Source organism: Juglans microcarpa x Juglans regia, chromosome 7S (assembly GCF_004785595.1).
Source record: "Juglans microcarpa x Juglans regia isolate MS1-56 chromosome 7S, Jm3101_v1.0, whole genome shotgun sequence".
NCBI classification, from domain to species: domain Eukaryota; kingdom Viridiplantae; phylum Streptophyta; class Magnoliopsida; order Fagales; family Juglandaceae; genus Juglans; species Juglans microcarpa x Juglans regia.
The window spans coordinates 18,323,891-18,331,914 of record NC_054607.1 but is presented as its reverse complement, the minus strand read 5'-3'; the positions used below and the strand labels follow the sequence as shown (position 1 = coordinate 18,331,914).

General features: G+C 38.3%; 1 long non-coding RNA gene across 1 annotated transcript; it reads right to left on the bottom strand.

The window, feature by feature from the left end:
* Nucleotides 1–260: 260 nt before the first annotated feature.
* Nucleotides 261–7,075, bottom strand: LOC121240244. Its single transcript, XR_005935495.1, has 4 exons — nucleotides 6,961–7,075; nucleotides 6,460–6,909; nucleotides 676–721; nucleotides 261–591 (listed from the first exon to the last, which is right to left on the bottom strand). It is a non-coding gene; the product is annotated as an uncharacterized LOC121240244 (long non-coding RNA).
* Between the last annotated feature and the right edge of the window lie 949 nt (nucleotides 7,076–8,024).

The following is an 8,024-nucleotide window of genomic DNA, read 5'->3' as shown; positions in this document are numbered from 1 at the left end:
CATCATGACTTCAGACCCATTACCCAAAAGAGCTTTGCTATACATAAGCCCCACACACCACACACAACACACCATACTTTCTTTTATTTTTTTTATATTTTTTAATTTTTTAATTTTTTTAATTTTATTCTTCTTAAAATAATTAAATTATTCTACTTATCATCCATATACCACACATTTGGTAGGAGAAAAAAATTAAAAAAATAACAAAAACAGTTGCGTGTGGTGTGTGAGCCTTATGAGTAGAATTTTTCTACCCAAAATAATAGCAATTAACAACACATTTCCCCTTTGGAATGGAGGGGCCGATTTCAAGGGTTCAACAGTCTTCAATAGTGGCATGACACTTTAACACTCCATACACTAGTTTTATGAGCTGCATCACATGTGATTAAATTGAAAACAAAATACTCCCGACATTAGTTTCTTCTCCTCTCTTGTATGAAAACACCAAATTCCATCTCAACCTGCTGCACACCCTCTAGACCTTTGCACCCCCTCCTGACCGTTGCACGGTGCACTACCTCCAGACCGACACACCCCTTCCACAAAGCGGTTCTAGATAGAATAGGATATGCAGTTCCTCAATTTCTCTAAGCAAGGAAAAATAACGATGAAAACAAATCACAAAGTTGAGTTCCCACATCATCATAACACAAAGAGGCTAAATCCTACCAGGAAAATTCCTTCCATGTTGGTCCTCATCCCTTCGTTCGTATAGCTGCAACCAATAATCATAGACAAGTATCACATCTACCCACTTCCACTCTGGTAGTTAAGTGACATTTTTCACAAATGCAATGATCCAAAATAAAAACATCACTAATTTCCCTCGTTCCATGATTTAGAACTTCTGCTTCAATAGTTGGACCAGTTGCTTTGACAAATTTCAGCATTGTCCCATTTTTTAAAATTTCATGAATGCATTCTGAAAAAGTGGAAACATGTTTTTTCTTACTTTTTTTTTTCATTTTACATTTTGCAATTTGTTACATTCCCAAGCAAAATAAAAATAAAAAAAGGGCTAGATCTCGGATTCGAGCTCCTTCATCGAACCAATTCTACCGCAACTAAATAGATTCCAAGTAAAGAAATCTTTTTTTTTAAGAAACCATAAAGAAAGAAGAATCTGAAAGAGTAAAGAAAAGAGTTTTCTAGTTTCTTTATTGTTTTGTTCAGTTCATTTTCTTCCAGCTTCCTCAAAAACCAAACATGAATAGCAGAGGTTTTTATAGGCATTGATGAAATAGAGAGGGATGGAAGAAATTACTTGACTTTCATGCAAGCAAGGCGATGGGTGACAAAATTGTTCTTTTGCATCTTGGTTTCTATGAGGCATTTGTTCCCGTGAGTTATGCGGTGTTGTGCGGTTTATGATAAGTCAAATGGGAGGGCAACATGGAACACGCATATTGGAGGCTATTATTAGGAGGAGAACACCAGGACTGGCAAGAAGTTATCCTCTTAACAATCCATAACTGCAGTAAATAAAGGACCAACTCTAACACAACTACCACTGACCCATGTAGACAACTACTACTGACCCACTTAATTGACTATGTAAACCATAAATTAACAAGCTTATCGGACTCCCTAATTAACTCCCATGGACTATCAACCCATCAGGTATGATCCGAGCCCACAACATCAGAAGCCCCTTGCGACACCAAGGCCCATGGCCCGTGAGGCAGATGACACTCTCTCTCAAACACTATATCTTTGTCTGTGCATTAACCCCGTTAGCAAGCAATGTTTGCAGAAAGAAACTTATAAAAACTTCTCTAATTTCATTCCAATATTCGGGTTAATTTATACATGAATAAGAAGAATAAAAGAATATTTGTTGGTTATAATAACTTGAGAAGAAAAACTTAACAACTTTCTCTGCTGTGATTTTGTTGAGTGCAGTGTGCTGTTGGTTGTAACGGACGTGCTTCGTGACCCTGCTGCTCTGTTTTGGCTGTGGTCCATAGCTTGCCTACCAACTGCTTGTCCGAAGGTATTAGCTAGTCACTTATTCTGATACGTCCCCTGGAGTCCAATGGGGTATAATGCAAATTGAGACTTGACCGAAAACGGGAGAACTGATCTGCAACAAGGGGTCTGGTGAGGACATTGGCTATTCGGTCACGAGAGCTGTAATGATTTTGATGCAACTCTGTCCCTAATAAAATGGAAGTCTATGTCCATGTGTTTAGTCTTGGAGTGATAAACTAAGTTTATTGAAATGCAGTTAGCTCCTAAGTTGTCACACCATAGAGTTGGAGCTTTAGAAAGTGAGATTCCCAGTTCACGAAGCACGGTTTGAAGCCAGATAGTTTAGCTGCTGAGGAAGCAAGGGACTTGTACTCTGCTTCAGTGGAAGAGCGTGCAACCATGCTCTGTTCTTTTTTTAGCTCCAAGAGATCAGATGAGAACCCAAGTAAATACAAAAACCTCCAGTTGAGCGTCTATCATCTGGACACCCACCCCAATCGGCATCACAGTAAGTTTGAAGATGAAGACTGCTTTGTGGTTTAAACAACAAGCCAAGATTAATGGTCCCTTTGAGATACCGTAGCACTCGTTTTACTGCACTCTAGTGGGAATTTTTTGGTGAGTGCATGAACTGACAAATCTTGTTCACTGCAAAGGAGATGTCAGGTCTTGTCAAGGATAAGTACTGGAGACTTCCAACGATGCTGCGATACAAAGTAGCATCTTCAAAATCTGGAGAATCAAATTTCGATAACTTGAGTGAAGCGGCCATGGGAGATGAGATGGGCTTAGCAAAGAGCATGTTGCTTCGATTGAGTAAGGCTTTAATATATTTTCTCTGAGACAGCATCAATCCAGTAGATGTATGATCAACTTCAATTCCAAGAAAATAGGAAAGTCTTCCTAAATCCTTAACTGGAAACGCACGCCCCAAATATGAAATAAGGCTGTCAATAGCTGATGAATGTGAAGCAGTGATGACTATGTCATCCACATATACTAGAAAATAAATATGCACATTGGAGTGATTGAGAATAAAGAGAGAAGGGTCTGCTCGTGAGGCATTAAAGCCATAATCCAGTAGCCAAGATGAGAGTTGAGCAAACCATGCTCTTGGGGCTTGTTTAAGCCTGTAAATAGCTTTGTGCAATTTACAGATGTATGTCGGATGAGTAGGATCAACAAAACCTTGAGGTTGCTGCATATAAACATCATCAGTTAAACATCCATTTAAAAAGGCATTTTGAATGTCAAGTTGCCGTAATGACCACCCTCGAGTTACAGCAATGGAAACAATCAATCGAATGGTGGATGGCTTAACTACTGGACTAAAAGTCTCAGTATAATCCAAACCATGTTGTTGATGGTAGCTTTTTGCTACTAATCTTGCTTTTCTTCTTTCAAACGACCTATCAGCTTTGGTTTTTGTTTTAAAAATCCACCGACAACCAAGGATGTTAGCTGAAGCTGTAGAAGGAACTAAACTCCAAGTGTGACTTTGTTGTAGAGCTTTGAATTCCTGATCCATGGCATCCCTTCATTTAGGAAACTTGGCAGCTGCAGAAAAACTAGAAGGTTCATCAGGAATCGTAAGAGAGGTAGAAAGACAATACCGAGTGGAGTATGGTATGGTTCCATCTATAAAATTTCGGGGTCTGAAGGTATTGGTTTGGGCACGGGTTATGATGGGAGACCTCGGTGGAACAAGTGGAGAAGGAGCTGTTGCGCGTGAGGGACTGGGAAGAATAGGGGAATTAATCGCAGAGCACGGACTTTAGCTTGACGAAGAGGGATGATTGGGAGTAGAAATAGAAGGACTTAAGGTTGACGAAGATGGGCTTTCCCAGGCCCGAGAAGTGACGGTAAAGATGCGGGCAGTAAGACACTTGTAGATACGGGGGAATTTGATGAGGGCTTGGACTGATTTTTTGAAAAAGGAAAGGAGTCCTCATTGAAGACCACGTCCCGAGATATGTACATCCTTTTTTTTGTTAAGTCAAAGCATTTATATCCTTTATGGCACGAACTGTAGCCCAAAAATAGACAGGACAATGATTTGAAATTAAGTTTGTTGGAAAGATAAGGCCAAATATTTGGCCAGCATTCACATCCAAAAACTTTTAAAAAAGTATAATCAGGTTCACAATTGTGAACAGGAAAATGAGGAGTTTTATTTTGAATGACAGAAGAGGGTAGAATATTAATTAAGTGTACAGCGGTTTCAAAAGCATCGGCCCAAAAAGTGAATGGTAAAGAAGAGTGAGCTAACAATGCAAGCCCGGTTTCGACAATATGTCGATGTTTTCTTTCAACAAGTCTATTTTGTTGATGAGTGTGAGGACATGAGAAGCGATGTGTTATTCCAAATTTTCGACAGATTTGAGTGAGAGGTTTAAATTCACCTCCGCCATCAATTTGAAGTGTCATAAGTTTAGAATTGAATAATCTTTCAACATAAGGCAAAAAGGTGTTGAAAATAGTAACAACATCAGATTTGAGCTTGAGTGGAAATAACCAGGTGTATCGTGTAAATTGATCAACAAATGATAGATAATATTTGTAACCCAATGGAGAAACATAAGGGGCTGGACCCCAAACATCAGCACAAATTAATTGAAAAGGCCTAGTATAAGTTGCTCGATGAGTACAAAATGGGAGTTGATGAGCCTTAGCAAGTGGACATTTAGAACAAAAAAAAGATGACTCAGATGAAGAAACAGGTAAACACTTATTTCGTAAGACTTGGGATACAAGAGTTAAAGAGGGATGGCCTAGCCTTCGGTGCCATTGAGAGAATGTTGTTCGTTCACCAAGATGAGTAGTGGGACTTGAGGGCTGATTGATCTTGGAAGGGAAAACATATAATCCATTACAAGTTGGCCTGGTGAGAAGCACCTTCTTTGTCTTGTTGTCCTTCACATTAAAATGAGAGGAATGAAACTCAAAATAGCAGGAATTATCAATGCAAAACAGTAGAACAGACACAAGATTTTTGGTAATATCTGGAACATGTAATAAATTTCGAAGGAAGAAAGAAGAGGAGGTAGAGGAGAAGCAAGAGTCACCGAAATTGTGAATAGGAATCCCAGAACCATCTCCAACGCGGATTGAATCACTACCACTATACTATTCAGATGAAACATTCAAGTTATTAAAATCATTTGTAATATGATGTGTAGCAACAGAATCATGATACCAAGAAGAGTCTGATAATGAGTCTGGAGCCGTGTAGTTTGCAGAGAAAGATTGTGGAACTTCATACTGATAGGCATGATCAAAGCGAAAATGGCATTGCAGTGCTACATGACCTAACTTATTGCAAACCTGGCAAGTTGGTCGATGAGAGGAAAACTGTTGCTGGGAAGAAAAGTTTGAAGAAGACGAGTGTCCTCCACGATTATTGTGGAAGTGACGACCCCTGCCACGGCCTTGTCGTCCACTGCGGGAGAATCCACGCTCACGATTTCCAGCAACACTAAGATGAACAGAAGGCTCAAGAGAGGAAGTTATACTCCTGTTGTGGTGAGATGCGCGACTTTCATGAATTAATAATAATTGATATAATTCATGAGAGGAAATAGCTTATGCTCGTGTGGTGACTGAAGTTATGAAAGCTTCATAAGAGGAGCCTAACCCATTGAGAAGATAGGTGACTACCTCTTTGTCAGGGAGAGTGTTACCGGTAGCAGCTAGTGAATCCACAAGAGAACGAACCTTGCCAAAGTAGTCAGTCATGGCTTGATCTCCCTTGGAGAGATTTGTGAGCTGGAAGCGAATTTGAAATTCCTTAACCTGGGAATGAGACGCGAACATTGAAGCCAAGGAGACCCAAAGATCACGAGCAGTCTTAGCATAGAGAACATGACCAAGCAAAGACTATGAGAGGGAAGAGAAAAGGACACTCAGAACAAATTGATTAGTGCGATTCCATGAGGAAAAATCTGGATTAGCTTTCGGACCTGAGTTTGTAATTAAAACTTTTGAGGGAGGAGGACTAGACCCATCTATATAAGAGTAGAGATCTTGTCCTTGCAAGTATGCTGATATTTGTACTTGCCAGAGGAGATAGTTTTCATTGTTTAATTTTGTGGTGAACACATGAGAGAAGGAAGAGAGAGTGGAAGAAGAAGAAGATGCTACCATGGTTGAGAATGACGTTAGTCGCTGGCTCTCGATACCATGTTTGCAGAAAGAAACTTATAAAAACTTCTCTAATTTCATTCCAGTATTCGGGTTACATTTATACATGAATAAGAAGAATAAAAGAATATTCGTTGGTTACAATAACTTGAGAAGAAAAACTTAACAACTTTCTCTGCTGTGATTTTGTTGAGTGCAGTGTGCTGTTGGTTGTAACGGACGTGCTTCGTGACCCTGCTGCTCTGTTTTGGCTGTGGTCCATAGCTTGCCTACCAACTGCTTGTCCGAAGGTATTAGTGAGTCACTTATTCTGATAAGCAACACAACAAAATCTTGCTCTACCTTCAATCCTTACCCAATCCTTTGCCACTTCTTCCCTCTCTCTTTCTCAGCAACTTATCCTGTGTGTGAGGACATTTGACAGAGATAGAAAACAATGATGGATGCTCCGTTCACCGAGTTCATTATGGCTGAAATTGAGGTGGCCCATCGAAATCTTGCTCCACTTGCCTCAATTGGTGTTTGAATTGTTTGAATCAAAGAGTCGCCGTAGATTTTGGTCATGGTCTACCAAAAGAAGGTTGTCGGCTTCTGAAGTGGAGAGAGAGAGAGAGAGAGAGAGAGAGGGAGAGAGAGAGAAACCTGGCAGTATCGGCATTGTCCCTGATGGTAGAGGGCTTTCGGCTAGGGCTTTTGTTATGGCTGTAAGCGACGAGACTAGGCAACAGGAAACTAGCTCGGTCTCTATCTGAGGTCTGGCAAGGGAAGGGAAAGGCGAGGGAGAGGGACGGACTAGGTAGAAGGTAAAAAAAAAAAAAAAAAAAAAAAAAAAAAAAAACTAACGTGACATGTGCCGTTAGTTTGTGGTACCCTTTATTTTCCTAATGTTTTCCTAATTTTAGAGATAAAAATATAGACATACAATTTTATATAATATTTTAAATAAAAAAAATATTTTTATAAAATAACATTATTTTTTTACCTAAATATACTTATTTTTAAATATAATTATAAAAATAATTATACATGTATCATTATATTTCGTTAAGAACACATGACTTGGTCGTAACTGTTTTGATTTTTTTAAAACTCACTCAAATATCTTACTCAAAGTCTAAACTACAAACAGAAAGTTGTTTTGTACTAAATGGACCCTGTACATAAGTAAAATGGAGAGGATCCAAAATTTGGAAAGCATGCATCATGATTTACTGAACATGAACCCCAATAAACATCGATCATTCCAAACAAAGCTGCTTAAAAAAAAACCCTAATAACTAAAGAAAGCTTATATGTTGAAATATTAGATCAGAATATGTAACAGAAGTGATATTACTTCGTTGGTAATATCTTAGATCTAGTGCAGTTACTCCACGGATTCTCCAACTTCATTGTTCGTCCACAATCTTTATATTAATGGTGGAGTGTGTTATGTGGTAAAACGAGAATAATAGTCACAAATTTCACAGCTTAAATGTCAGGATTAGAAAGAATTCTTTGAGAGATCTAAGTATAATATAATTTAGCAGACTTACTGGAATATAGATAGAATTAATGCTACTTTTAAACCGTCTAAAAGCTCTCTCTCTCTCCCTCTATATATATATATATATATATATATATATATATATATAATAGCTAGGTTGAGATTGAATATAGAATATTCCTTTACTAAATTCTCCTGCATGTGGGTTTACTGCTAACATAAAATTAATTAATGAAATCAAGTGGAAATCTTTCCAATTCAGAGCTCTATATAGTGAAACTCTACTGTAGAATCAGAAGGTTTTCCACAAACAGAACCTAAAAGACGACAGATTAAGAGTGTGTTTGGATGTTAAAGTGAGTTGAGTTGAGATAATAAAATATTGTTGGAATATTATTTTTTAATATTATTATTATTTTAG